General features: G+C 35.1%; 1 protein-coding gene and 1 long non-coding RNA gene across 15 annotated transcripts in view; one reads left to right on the forward strand and one right to left on the reverse strand.

The window, feature by feature from the left end:
* LOC143215021 (uncharacterized) overlaps positions 1–15,511 on the forward strand; it is a 21,263-nt gene continuing 5,752 nt past the window's right edge. Inside the window, exon 1 of one of the 2 annotated variants that reach the window (XM_076436704.1) lies at positions 1–135. The gene's annotated coding sequence lies outside the window, so the exon portion shown is untranslated. Of the gene's footprint in view, positions 136–8,711; positions 8,852–15,511 lie in introns of those variants that run through there. The other variant, XM_076436703.1, reaches the window with a different exon arrangement.
* LOC143215025 (uncharacterized) overlaps positions 8,845–15,511 on the reverse strand; it is a 27,202-nt gene continuing 20,535 nt past the window's right edge. For 8 of the 13 annotated variants that reach the window (XR_013010261.1, XR_013010260.1, XR_013010269.1 and 5 more), the window contains 2 exons: positions 12,922–13,131; positions 8,845–12,615 (listed from right to left, as the gene is read on the reverse strand). This is a non-coding gene — a long non-coding RNA (uncharacterized LOC143215025). The remainder of the gene's footprint in view (positions 12,616–12,921; positions 13,132–15,511) is intronic. The other 5 variants (XR_013010267.1, XR_013010262.1, XR_013010259.1 and 2 more) reach the window with 4 other exon arrangements.

Below are 15,511 nucleotides of genomic sequence, written 5' to 3' on the forward strand. Positions count from 1 at the left end.
TCGATCGTTGATAGTCTTCGAGTTCATTATTTCATAGATGAAGAGAAATTAGTGCAACTGTTCTTAAGTGTTTATTCTGTAACTGTGCGTGCACGAAGAAGGAGACGCTTTGAGAACGGACGTACAACATACAAGGTACGTTCACCTTTATCCTTATAAATGTTTATTTTTACGTCATAACTTACACACTTCTCTCTACACTTGTCAATTTTTTTGTAAATTATTTCTTTCGTGATCTCTATATACCAAAGATAACTCAAATCTCGAAAGAACCGGCGTTGTGAAAAATGTGCTATTTTTTAAATTAATTTTTCAGAAGATAGTGAAAATGGGGTTCACCTTTCTACTGGAAACGTGATATAATATTTATCTTTCCATATACCTCTTACTATTTCTTATCTTGATGTTACATACCGACATATGTATAAAGTTGTCCATTGAATGGGATATGCATCAGTATTAATCTTAATTGATAAGTATACTGCTTGAAGTACTGAGGAAATTGGCAAACAGCTTAATCTTGTTGCTTTCCAATGTGCTATGTCAATTGATTTTATATAATCCGAACATTTCCTATTTGCTACTATGAAGGATTTTTGTTTCTGGAATTTTGAAGTTCCGAAACAGTGTAATGACGATGTGTGTCCTATCGATCAGAGAAATTGAATAAATCTATGGTTGAATTGATAATATATAATTCCAGCATTTCCTATTTACTACACCATGGAGAATTTTTGTTTCTGGAATTGTCAAGTTGTCAATGGAGTGACTTTGTGTAGCCATTGTAACCTGTCAATCAGAAATCGAATAAGTGTGTGGTTCAGTAGATAAGGTAGTTAGACCCATACATATTTTGACTATGTGCACGTATACAAAGTTTTTAGGCCCTGATTGTATCTCTATTAATCAATCATATAATCATCTGTTGACATTGATTATAGTATTTTTTTTCTTAGAAATAATACATAAATCTACAATTGATCAATATTCTAGAATAGCTAGCTGAATTCTTTGAAATGTCGTAGTCTCATTAACTAATCATAGTCTTTGAACGTCCGTGTATTTAAATGTTCAACGTCCATACTAAATAATTCATCGATTAATTAATTTCAGTTCTATTCCCGACTGTTGAAGGTTTCTTTTATGTTTTCTTCTGTTATACAAGCACGGTTCAGAGCTTTTTTACCGCGAAATAAATGTAAAATAAATTTCTGAAAAAAATCAAATGAGACTATGTATCAAATCGATCGAAAACAATTTGGGGAGTGGGGGGAAGCCCGCAAACAAATTTTATTTTATCTCCTTTTAAATTTTCGATATACCCAATGCAACTACTCATTTAAAAAAGAACGTTTTTTGACAATAAAACATTTTTTTGCACTGTTGACAATCTACATGGTCAGAATAGATGCGAAATTAAAAATAAATGTGTGTATGTGAGAAAGGTAAATACCATCCTTAACGAAGATATTAAAATGACTTATAATGGCAAAATGAATTATTATTCTGTTTACAAATGTTGTAAAAAGAGACGTTCTTATAATTTCCCAAGGACGCTAAAAGGACACGTTTAGTGCTTCCGGCGTCAACCAGCAGTAGTGGGACGAATTTGGTCGATTCCCGATAGCTAAAGTAATGATCGAGGGTGTGCCATTAGATCGGAGATATCTGCTAAGTGGAAGGATTCAAAACAATCCGAAAAAGACCGAGATACCCGCGAAATATTTCCGACAATCGGTCGATTTGAATCGGGTGGCGCGCCCTTGGCCGACCAGTTCGAGGAAAGGTCGATTCGAGAGAAACCGGGTATAATCGTCATAAAGGAGTTTGTTTGTTTGTGATAAGATGCTCTGGGGCTCCACCACAGAGTAACAGATACGATAACAGGCTCTATGAGGACCATATATGCGACCAGCTGAAATGGGAGCATAGCGTGTCTCTCGATTTCTCTGTTCGAAACATTCCTGGAAATCCTCTCTGAAATAGTCCCTGATCCGCCGATGAACGACGTCCATATAGTAACCTTTATGCCGGCAGCCTGTAATTCCTCCTCTGCGGAAAGCTTTCTAATTTATGTGCACTCGCAATACAACATTATAAAATCATTCGCTTTCCTTGGAAAGCAATTATCGCCAACATTTACGGGCCGTCGTCGCGCGACACGTTAGGTCACCTTTTCGGCTGGTGACGTATCCCTCAGATATTCCAATTTAGTAGAACCCACATCAATTCGCAGAACGATCCATTTTTATCGACGATTATTTGTTTTTCCTTTCTTTTCTGCAAGGTGAAACAGCTCTTCGTAGTTCGCGAAAGTATGTAGAAGTTTTAAAATGGGGGACCAAGTTTTCATTGTTACACTATTTCTTTCAACGAAATTATCAGTTCAAATTGATTCATCTAGCATTTTGACTAAGAAACAGTATAATGTAGACGTGAAAAGTATATAAAGTAATGGTTGAAAAGAATTTCATTTGTACCGGGAATTTTGATGCGTTTTAGAACAATAAAATTGGTTGAATACATATGTAGAAACCTCTAGTCAGATGGTTCCAGTGATATTGCAGAAAATAGAATTTTATTTTGCCGCAATTTTGCGAGGTTTGCATAAGAGTTTCTAATCTAATCTAAACAAGACCAGCATTACACGTGGCCACTAAAATAAACATATAATTTTCTTAGAAATTTCCGGGAGCTGTATCTTCTCCATTACGAAATTTCGCAAGCTTCTTAACGTGTTTAACTTGGTCTTACTACATTCTTTACATACGTCGAGTCTTTGTTAGCGTAATACATATGTGCATTGGACCTCACTGTAAGTCCCAATTAGATTCCAACGTTATTTTCTGCAGTATAAATATTAACAGTACCTCAATTCTCATTTGCAAAAAATGTTGAAACATTGCAACTTTCTATATTCTTTACGTCCACTAGAATAGTATCATATTTCGTTTAGATACATTATTTTATTTCAGCAGAGTTGGGGAAAGAGTTAATTTTTGATACTCTATAAATAGGCTACAGATTTGATGCATTTATTAAAAAATATTGTGGGTGAAAATAGCAGTAAAATTATAAAGATAAAATAAAAAGTCGTAAAAGCAGTTTATAAATTGTTCAATTTTTTTTAAAATTGCAAAATTGAGTTTACTTAGGTTCTTCGCAATTTTCATAATAATACGTGCTGGAATGAACAACTTCATTCAGCTGTTCCCAATTTCCAAGGAAGCAATTCCGACAATTGTGAAGCAAAAACTGCGAAACCGTTCATTTGATTGACAGTGGTGCGTTCAGTGTTAATCTCCTGTAGCCTCGGTTTCTTAGAAACGAATTTTCATAAACATTATAATATCAAGAACGAGCTCTTGTGTAAAAAGTGATTCGACGAAGATTGCCGGAATTTGAATTTCGTGTAGACATGTTCAAGGAAGCTGACGGAAACGTTCAGTATCAAAAAAGTACGATTTCTGTAAAAGCCGCCGAGTTACCACGAAATGTTCCCCGCCAGGGGTTCCGCCAATGCACAATGGATGGTATTGTGTGTCCCTAATAACGGAATCGACCTCCAGTCATTGTTCAACAAACATAAAAGCTTTCGGGAAATACTTGCATATAGGAAGAATTGTTCCGGACGCTGCACGAGCCACATATGTTATCGCTGCGCATTCGATAGGGACAATTCGTCAGTCACGTCAAAACTAAAGAAGCTCTCACCTTTTTGAAAGAAATATTGGTTTGACAAGAAAATAATTTCGGTATTTTAAGGGGAAATAGAGCAAATTTTTTTATTCGAGCAACGAACTTTAACGAATAAGATATTTTCCCTTTTGTTCGATAATCTTTTACAAAAAAGAATAAATAAGAAAATATTTTATTGATTGAAGTTCATCGTTTGAATACAGAAATTCGGTTTTATTTCTCCTTAAAATACCGAAATTACTTTCTTGCCAACCCAATAGATTTGTATCGTGAAATTTAAATTAATTTTTCGATATACGTCTACACTTTGGAACAGAAATATCTCTTCGTGTATGATAGATACACTGGAGTATGTACACTTCGTGTATAGATAGTATTCTTTGATCTTTTGCCGCTAGCGTCGAACGGAGAAAGGGTAGCGAGCGTACAATACTTGATTAAAAGTCATGTAACTTTTTTGATACCAATGATTCCTTTATGACACTTCGTCAGCATGTATCCGTGACACTTTTCTGATTAAAATGATACCAAATATGATACAAATCCACGATAGAACTACGATAGAATGCAACCTCTCTTTTACGAACTAGATTAAATCTTTATTTGATGATTACATATATGATTTGTACGTTCCATTGAACATTAACTATTTTAGATTGAACTATTTTAATATGTGACACACGTACATATTCGGGTATCAGCCGTTCGGATAATCGAGGTTCCTCTGTATCGTGAATTAAACGAGTAAATAGGTATTAAACGAGGTATCATTTTAATCAGAAAAATGTCACAAATATGTTGCTAAAATTTTCATAAAGTAATTGTCACTTCTGGGGATAAATTTTTCGCAAATATGCATATCTCTTTTGCGTACACTGTAGGTGTTACTGCGCCTGTTGAAAATTGATTTTTATGGAGATAAACGTTTTAAAAATACAGATGACGGGTTTGAGATTTCTTGTAGCGATGGCGCGGTTGTTAATAATGTTGCAACGCTCTTAAAAGGCAATCGTTGATCGGAAGATACAAATGCCTGAGTAAAAGAAACGCCACATGGTCTGCTAGGATACATATTTCAGAATCGTGACTCACAGCCAGGTGTTCCTCTTTCACACACCATGTAGCATCTAAGGGGAGCGTTTTCCTGATGATTCTTTAGGATTCATGGGATCTATGAATAACAATTTGGTCGACTGCAATGCGCTCATCTTCCGTGAAAGTCTCGGAATGCAGTTGGAAAAAACTGCCCGTTTCAATTGCCAGTTATGCTTTCTAACTGTGCAGAAACTTTAGTACAATCATTTCAGAAATACGTGGATATTTTATTGTAATAAATATACCTGCAGGTACATTTATAAATATATAATTATACTGCAATTTATAAATATGCATTTGCAAGATGCAAGCACGTGTTGCTTTAATTTTTCTGTATAAATATTTTTGATAAAAAATTTATGAACGATAAAAATCTCAATATTTCCACGAAAAGCAATAAATGTCATTTTGATAAAGCTTTGATAAAGTATATAGATTTTTTAATGCGAATGGAATGGAGTACAATTTCAAGTACTCCATGTGTTCAACAGATTAGAGGGAGTACATGATTGAAACTTATTTTTTTAATGACGCGAACGAGCTTTCAGCGGTGTATCGCGAAAGTAATAAAAAACGTAATAAATGTCGCAAAATTTGTAAACGATAAAGACCGCAGATAAGATTTCAATATTTCCAAGAAAAGAGCCGAAAAAAGACTAATGGAAGCCAAATATATCGGATTTAGGGGATCGGTGAATTCGCGAAATATCTGAAAGGGAGAGGGACCGAGGGAGTAAACGTATTTTGTTGAGAGAAACTCGTATTGTGCGACCAGCTGGATTCTTACGGATTTATTCTTGGAAATGAACAAGAATAACGTGTCTTAGGTACGCGGCTCTTTCTCTCTCTCTCTCTCTCTCTCCCTCTCTCGTTCTCTCTCTCTCTTTCCCTTCCCTCTACACCTTTTCTTTTCCTTTCTCTATAGACCTCAGCCGGTCTCCCTTCTTTTCGACCTTTTTCTACCTGCTTCATCTTTTTCCCTTCCAGGATTCTTCATCAATAGTCAGATATGACCATCAGCAACCCTTAAATCGTTACAATAATCCTAAAATTTAATCAAACTTTGAGAGATATTTAAAAAATTTAATAATATTATTTATTATTAGACTGCCTTATGCAAAATCAAAATTTTGAGAATTAATTTTTTAATTAATTAATTTGTAAGAAACAGGAGCCAATGAAGAAGTTCTTTCTTTTCTCTTAATAATTTTAATAATACATCAATGCTCTTCAATTCTCTTAATCTCTCTATGAATAAATTTAAATATACTGACTGAATATATAAAAAAATTTTATATCCATTATTTCCCGGTTCTACGGGCACAATGTTAATAAAATCCTGACATTTAGATCATTTGAGAATGAGCTTTGACATTTCTATGATACGCATTTATATAAATACAAATTTAATTTAAATTTCCTTTAGTTCCGAGAACGTAAATTACATAGTTCACACTGTATTAATAAGACAACGTATATAGACACACCAGCTCCAAAATAATAAACTATTTCTAATGCGTGCTAGACGACGGTAAACATGTTTTGCAGTATTTTCGACCTCTCAGCTGGACATGACAGTCTAAAAAAAAACGGAATTAAAATTTCAAATTATTTCACGCGACCATAAACATAAAACTCTACTTATCTAGAGAGCCTTTATGAATTAAGATTTTGCATACATTGCGATCTTTGTTTGTGTTGCAAGTATTTTCTAGGAAGTCAAAATTGAAATATAAAACGATCTCCCACTATCATCACCTTGATAAATCATTCCCATTTATTTACACAATCTTTTTGAATTAGCACAAAATGTTTGGCATGCCATACAATTGCGTTTTCGGAAAAGCCCGAAATAAAATATAAAGTCAGTTTACACGATCGTCAACTTCATAAAGCATTTCCATTTATTTAAAGGGTCTTTCTGGACGAGCAGTTTGCATATTTTTTTTTGTGTTTTCTGATTCGGGTTACGATTTCATGACGGCGGTTTTTGCGTAAATAACAGTTCGCGAAATGTTTGCCAATATCGAGACCAGTGGGTAGGAGAATGCCGGCGGAGAGGGGAGTGAGACAGACTGGCAGCGGGAATCGATTGGCAGCCAAGATCGTAAGTAAGTGTACGGCGTCAAATCGTCGGAATTCGTGACGTTTCGTCGAGAGGCCCACGGAAATACGAACTCGTAAGCGAGAATGATGACGTGATAGCGTAGACGAGATCGCACGTAAACCAGTTAAAAGGAATCCATTTTTCCACGAGGTATGTGCGCCGGAGCACATGCACAGCGATGGGTTCGAGCCGGCTCGGACTTTGACTTCATTATTTCGTGTAACGTTGAAGCGATAATATCTTGAACCATTAATCTTCCTACACGACCAATTCTTCACACGGTGAAAGCCTAAATTGTTCCAAAGAATTTTTTGAAAAATTAAATCGTGCTTCTGAGAATACAATTTAATGGGTCAAAAACGTTTGTATCTTTTGCTAAGGTTTCTATTGAATTTATCAGGCATATAAGAACGAAAGATTGATACGATATATAAGAACAAAAGTTCAATGACCTTGAAATATACCATTATTTTGAACAATTTATTTTTATATGTGTAACAGGCTCTTAGCTTTTGAGACATTTGCCAAAATATATTTGATACTACAGTGGACTAGCAAACTATTAAAACTGTTTGTATTAGTTGACGATTTTATATAACAACAATCAATTTTTAAATTGATAGATGTTAGAAAACATGTTTTTGGTACTGTGGCTCTACTTTATTATCACTTTCCACATATTATCAACTTTTTTTTTTATACGTTTGTATTAAGTTACATAAGTTTTACTCATTCAAGTCTTGAAAGTTATATAAATTCTATTGCAATCACGTAATAAATTCCTGAATGAATACCGTACTCGACAGAATAAATTATTTAACTTTTAATTACCTGATTACGTTTTCTTTAATCAAGTTATAGTGTACTTGATAGCACTAGTTGTTTTTAAAAATTGTGCTCGTCTACCTTTACGTGTTAACAAACAGATTCTTTAAATAATTACAACAAAAGTTCTTTCCTCGACGTATTTCCCACTGTAGTTTCATTGCATCCAAGAATTTATTGCGGAATGCCTAAACAATTACGAAATGTTTATAATTGCCGTCTTCGGAATCCAGCTTTTTCACTGCATGTACGATTTAGCCAATTAGCGGGCAATACATGCGCTGTATTTAGTATCACTACTGCGAATCGTCATGTGAAATAAACATTGTACGAGTTAATTGCATGAAATACAAATCAAACAGAAATTTTAATAAGTTGGAAGTACTTGAAGTAATGGAATTTATCATAAAAATACGTTTATCATACAAAAAAATAGTGTACAATTTAATTCACTATGTATTTATGTAGCAACAAGAATAATATAAAGAATACTTCACTAGCGGTAACTATGTCATAGTAACAAAGAAGCGGCAACTTTTTTTATTCCTAAGAGGTTGTACTGTATTTTATATTTTTCCGCGAATGATTAATGGCATCCCACGCTCTAAACGACTCGAAGAAGAGATATCGAATGTTGTTCGTCGGTTTCGTCGTACCGCCATCATAGCCATTGCTAGAATAGAGTTCTTAATGCTCCCTCAACGAGTTTTCCACGATTTCCACCACCACCGTCGCCCGCATCACGTGCTCACCTCCCACCCCGCCCTTCCACAAAAGCAATTATAGATTCATTCAGTGGTAGCAGCGCCAGTGCTGTCCCGACACCCGTGCACGGAAGATCGTTCTCCTGGTCTTTCGAATATTTCATTTGTCAAACATTATTTTTAAACAGAACCAGTGTTTAAAAAGAAATGAACATTGCTCCTTCCATCTGCTTTCTCCTCTCGAGTTTGACAAGCTAGCCCCGAGACGTTCGGCAATTTCAATTGTGATTCGAGGAAAGATTATTTTTAGCAGTGGTTCGAGCTATTTTCGAGACGTGAGGTGAAAGTGGAAGTGCCTTTTCGGAGAAAGTTCGATAGGGGATTTCTTCCCGGTGGTCACCACATTACAAAAACTATTTCGGTGAGCTACCCTCTAAAAATTCCCTAGAATTCTCCACTGTAAACCAGTTTCGAAGTCGTTCGAATACTAAACTATTGTTCGAACAGACTTCGTGTTCTGACAAATTGTTTATAACTAGACTGTAAATCTTGATGTACTGAACACAAAAAACTAGAAAAAATTCGTTCATTAAGTTTTTGAAAAGTAAAATGTTCTACTGATTTTTGAGCTGTGAAACGATGAATAAAAATTCATTTCATTTTTACCAGAAAGAATTGTTTAATCAATGAGATTTCAATCTTCATATCATCAGATACAAAAATGGAAATTTGCATAAAGATCTTTGCAGTTTATTTATAACTATTCGAAAAGCGTTCATCGTTTTTGACTTATCGGTTTAATATACATAGTTACTTGTTTATTGCTTCTCGATTTGTTCACTGGCTATATTTTGGGATATTATTAATTCTTATCGAACTTATCAGTGGAATTTCGAGTTTTGAAAATGTTTTAAGAGACTCGGTCTGACAAGAATTCTGAGGTGAACACGGCTTGAGTATTTCAACTTTTATTACCGTAGTTTATGCTTTTTGTGACAGTTTAATAGAACATTGATATTCGTCCACGTCAAAAGTGTTTTCAGAATACTCGTAACTATTGTCAACAGTAATGTATACGACAATTATCTTCGGTTGAAGTCGCGGACTAGCTTCAACGGTTTAGAAAATGTCATAGACTTCAAGTTCGTTGAGCGCAATCTATGCCGGAATTAGAAACGGTTTTACTATCGCGAGTTGTAATGTTTAACATACAACATGAATCACTTGGTGTTAGTCTCTTCCCTTTTGGTATGCCCTCGGGGAAAAACCATTTTAACTATGCGAATTTAAAACTTTGACAATGTCGCTTTTGTCGTTGCAAAAGTTACTGAAAATTTGGATTGATATTTTCAATATTCGGAATATGTACATCAAATGATCGAAAATATGAATGTTGACTTCACTATTTACTGATTATGAACTAACTTTCGAAACATTTAAACAACCAGTCAGATAAAGTATAATATAATAACCAGAATAATATAGAAAATAATCTAATCATAATATTAGAACGAAATATGTCATATTATATGTGAGTGTCACATAAAATAATGATAAACATTTAGCATATAAAGAATAATGGCCACCTGCTAATTTGCAAGCAATAGTAAAAGTATAATTGGATTGAAAATTGGTAACACTGGCGACAGTAAACAGAATTAAAATATGCGATAAAAGCGACGTCATTTAGAATAGTATTTTCAAACGGTTCCGAGAAAACGATCTACGTAGAAAATAACATCTGTTATTTTAATTTCGTCACGTTCCTGAGAACAATGTTAACTTCGTCAATGTATAGAGGTTGACGTTCTAAATACATACTATGACAAAAGAGAATCATTCACGGAAGCAGGTTCATTTCCCCGAAGCCTTGTAAAATAAAATTCACGCTTATCTGTAAGAGATAAAATCCGTGTTACCACTCATTCGGCGAACCTCTTCTCATTATACTTGCTGGAAATCTTGCCGATAACGAGGCCAGCTACAGCGTCATTCACGAATGATGTCTGCTCGTCGTGTTTCACGTCGATCCTGCTTGTTCTCATCACACGAAATTCCTTTCGAGTGTGCACAAAATATTAGCTGCGCTAATTCTTTTTTAATAAACCAGAACGATCATTTTTCATATCATAATCACAAATTATTTCGTTAAGAAATTTAAACGATTTTTAACTTGCTGGAGCTTTGAAACAGAAACAGAGGTATATTAACAGATGATTCAAATAATAGATAAATTTTCTTTATCAAAGTGATCAATACATTTACGTACGTATTTTACTCGGTAAAGCCATGCAACTTTTATTGTATAGTTTTTCAATCATTAAAGGATGTCCATAATTTATTACGCCACACATTTTTACAATATCTTCAAAATTCCTTAAAACTGTGGAGACATTAAAAAGATTAAATGCTGTTGTTTAAAATTATTACACAATTGACTTGGGCCATGTTTATACCGCATAAAAATTCGCAGTACCTATGAACTATATTGTAGGGCTGTGTAGCTATCCTTTTCGCTCGACGTACATTGTGACAAATAAGTGAACAGCTAAACAAACTAAACAGACATGTAATTAATCAAGCAAAGAATGACTCACAAGTATTGTCTACTGAAGGTAAAAGAGGAAGTTATGCGAATGAAATGGGTATATTTAGTTTGTCAGAGCCATGTCTAGCGAAAGGAGCGCCGATTTCTTAACTATTTCGTCGAAATCTGCCAACGCTAGCGATAGAAGTGTCTATATATATATATGCAAAACCTGTTTGGCTATCTAAGCATTTCATCAGCCTGATCCGCGTACTCTGAACAGACCTGTAGACCAAAGACCGTGGAGGCATCGATGAAGTTGACCAGTAAAATTAGCATTCGCTACGACGAACTGTATTTCGCCTGGCCGTGCAGGTCATCAGCCCAGTTCGTCTCTTTCCGAGAAGACGAATTTCTAGCCAGACCCCTCGAGAACCAGGGTAGACCCGAAACCCTTCTTCTCCTCTTTTTCGATTTATGATGTTTTCGAACCACCTTGTAACTACGAGGGCCTTTCTGCATCATGTGCAGAGTCTTCGCTTCCACAAAATTTATGCACTCCTCTCTACGGCTCCCCCGTTATCCTTATTTATATTTGCACAAAATAATCATTTATTCCCCTGCTCGGCCGTTTATCTTTCAATTCTCATCTGCTCTTTCATTTGACTAAATATCACCTTTATTTGAGCAAGATTCTTTATGATACTTCTTTTTTTTTTGGACGAATCGTGGACTTATGCATTACGTTACTTCACTGGAGCATCTTTTTTGGGGAATTGAATGCGTGCCGTTGTTGATAATTCCTGGAACAAATCTTGAGATACGTTATCGGCAGTCTGTGGGTCTTTATGCAAAATAATAATGTGTGTTGAGTGCAAAAACAGAAAGTCCATGGACATCTCTTTTAAATGAGTTTATTATTGCATGTGGCTTCAAGCATTAAATAAATGAATCTTTTAATAATGTCACTATCTTGTGCTCGACCTACTATTAGGTCATTCAGTTTTATCTTAAGAAATATTTTATTACAATTTATTGAATAATAGTCCATGCACTTGTATATACAATGTGAATTGTCCTCTCGAACGAGATCTTTTCTAAATTCATTAATTTAAAATTTAAATGATAGATAATATTTTATTCTCTCAAATGGTTCATGCATAGTCGATATGTAGAGAAAAGTATTTCCGTTGGTTTCTTCTAATTTCGTGGTCCTCCATCGGGGCCTCGTTCTGTTTCCTCAAATAAAACTACGACATTCAATTCTGCGAAGTCCTCTTTGCTTGAAGATTTTTGTCTCTCTCTTTCTCTCCCCTCTCTGTCTTTCTCCCCGCGTTCGTCGTTTTCACTCCCCTTAGCATTCCAACGGCAGAAGAGAACAGATGGCCAGAGAAGAATAAAGGCAGGATGATGCGATAAATAAAAAATAAAGATTAATGAACATGCAAAGAAGAAAGATCATCCGGAGAAATTCCTTGTAAAGTCGAGAAATAAAAATAACCGACGAAGAATATATTTGTCCCCTCACAATTTATTTCTGCATGAGAAAGTGCACTGAAGATGACATATGGGGTTTTCATATCCAATCTAAATTCGATTCAACTTCATCTTACAGAAAGAGAGGGAGCAGAAAAATTCATTTATGAACAGAGAAGAATCTGTAAAAAATTCTAAAATATAATAATGCAATATGCATTTAATAATTTTCCTGTAAATATTAATATCAAAATAATATTGAAAATAGTAGAGAAGGATACAATCTGTATAAAAAATTAGAAAATGCTTTCGAAATTAAAGAATATATATTTAGCAATATAACATGCATTTAATAATGTTTCTATAAATATGAATGTCGATAAAAATAATGCTAGATATGGAACAGTTTAGCAAATAAATTAAAATAAAAAATGTCCATAATTTTTTCAGACCCATGTACATATAACGTTCTAGTATCGTTAAACTACCTGTTGCTTATCTATCGTTGATTCATGACCAATATTTCAGCCAAGACCTGATAACAAAGTTTTCTTGCGTCATGAAGTGATATAGTTCTTCACTTAATTATTTCTCGATTGTGCGGTATTGTATTTAATAGTTCTTATAATCACAAGCATTTTTGTAATACCTACTCAACAGCTCCCATTTATAAATGTGTTCTAGCCGTTTTTTGAAACCTGAAAACAAATCTTTTTGTTTATTTGACAATTCGCTGCCTCAAAGAAAAATTTAACGATGATGTAATATTAAGTTTCACTCGTCATTAGCGTTATCTGCAATAATCATCTGTTTTTTTTTCAATTTATGATGTGAAACGCAATATGTATGACTGGCAGTTGAGATAATTTCGCTATTTGAATACTTCCTAGAATTTTGTTAAGGAATCGCGGATTAAATAGATTTTGCATTCGAATTGGAACGTTCGTGGAAACTGTTATCTTGATTGTCGTCACAGCTCTTGATACCGTATTTACATCGTTATATGCCGACTATCGATAACGAGAATTAAGGGGGTTGGAGGAATATAGGAGAGGTTTTGATGGAAACGTTTACGGGGTTCCGGATAATACCACTTTATCGATGACGTGATGCGAAATCGTTTCTCGAAATTGGCAGCGGCTGTCGTTCCTTTTATTCCCACACAATGAATATTGTACAGGTTTGTTAATCGTGACGCGATAATTCTGGTGAAAGTGTACCATTCACTGGAACATTGCGTTGCAAGAGACATTGATTCTTCGGAGTTGCGAGAGATATTGATTCTTCGGATTCCCGCTAAACTTTGTTTAGTATTCTATTGATTCAAGTTGCATCGGGGAACTTTTATCCGGCAAAAAATTGCGTAGGAAATTTTGCAATTCTCATGGAGCTCTAAAAATATTTCAAGTTGCTGTGGACTTCATCTAGGAAATTAATAATATTCTACCAATAGAGTAATAAGAATATTTTGATTTTTTGTAGACCAATTCTATCTAGGAAATTAATAATATCCTACCAGTAAAGTAATAATTAAAAATTAAAAGAATAATTATTAACACTAATAAACATTTGCATTACACGCTGAAGTGTAGAAATCCTATGATAACCGTTGAAAGCAACAAGCGTGTCGAACAATTTTTTGTTGGCCTCAATATGTTCTCCTTTTTCTTAGCGTTTTTAAATCGCTGCATTAAGCAATACAAACTTAGAATTGCTCAACAATAAAAGCGACTGGTTCGAAATTTCTTATATAAATGATAAATGTACGTTTCTCGCAGTTCTACACGATTTTTATACTGATACATGCGTGGATGATTAAATCTATTTAATAATTAGAGACATCCGTATGATGTCATAAATTGCAAAATAAGAAAATTTAAATTTTCCCTAAGTCTTATAAGAATTCCATGAGTAGAATAATTACTCCAGTAGTCAGCCATCCAACACATTATTATTAATATACTATTTTCTAAATGTTGGGGGCATAAATTGCTTAAAAATCAGAGATGTTTACTAAAAACAAATATCTATAAACTACTACAATAGTCAGCCTATTCTTTACTTTCTATAGATTTATTTTCAAGAAGTCTGACCAGTGGATAGGGGCCGAAAAAGGGCACATGTGCCCTATGTGTGCGTTCACGAACGCATCGAACAACGGCTAGACGCGAGGGGGCATTTCGGGGAACGAACGAAAATCGATTTCTGAGGAGTGAGGATCATTCGAGTGTCTGGTTCATACGAGAGTCCGTTAACCTTGCCGGTGTCTCATCGGGTTATTTAAATAATTGAGCAAAGCAAACACCGGGTCCAACATGCCCATGATACTTCCTCCGATTCATAGGAGACGCGGAGGGCCAGGTGTCGCATTCTACCGCGATCTCGACAGGAATAGAGATGCATCTCTTTCGACATCGTTCGCGCGCACCGCCAGCTGCCTTCTTTTCTCATTGTGTTTTAATGGGCCACGTGGCAGAGAGACGTCCGAGTGTTAGTAAAGCGGCACAGAGCCGCTTTTCCACGAATGTTTCGCAACGCTAGAAGGCCAAGCCCCCATTTAGAAGTTGTTCTTGGCCTCTCCAACTCCCCACCACTACTCTCACTATATTCCGCACCCGTTCCCTCCGCTGCGCCGCCTGCACACACCAACTGTCACTCGCTACCCCCACCGCCTCCATGCCTCCTGGACTACTGGTTTCCTTGTATCAAACATATTCAGAGCTCCAAATATTTATCCCGCACCGCACAAGATACATCTCGTTGCACAGCGACTACCGAATTTAAAGAACACTGCAATACTCTCACAGAAAAGAAATCGAACTGAACTATTGCTGCATAATTACTATAACTTCATATGAAATGTCCGATTTTAGAATGCGACTCTTAAAAAATGTTTGGATCAAGAAATGCTGTTACGGTCTATATGTTTATTATATAAAACTTTTTGAAGTACAAAGGTAGTCATTAACACTTTGTTTAATGTCACTGTTAAAAATCAGACATTTCATGTGGAACAACCTAATATTATTCCGTAGGTTTCTAACACAATTATGTTCGAACTTACACATATGTCTCGTT

This window comes from Lasioglossum baleicum, chromosome 13, assembly GCF_051020765.1.
Source record: "Lasioglossum baleicum chromosome 13, iyLasBale1, whole genome shotgun sequence".
NCBI lineage: Eukaryota > Metazoa > Arthropoda > Insecta > Hymenoptera > Halictidae > Lasioglossum > Lasioglossum baleicum.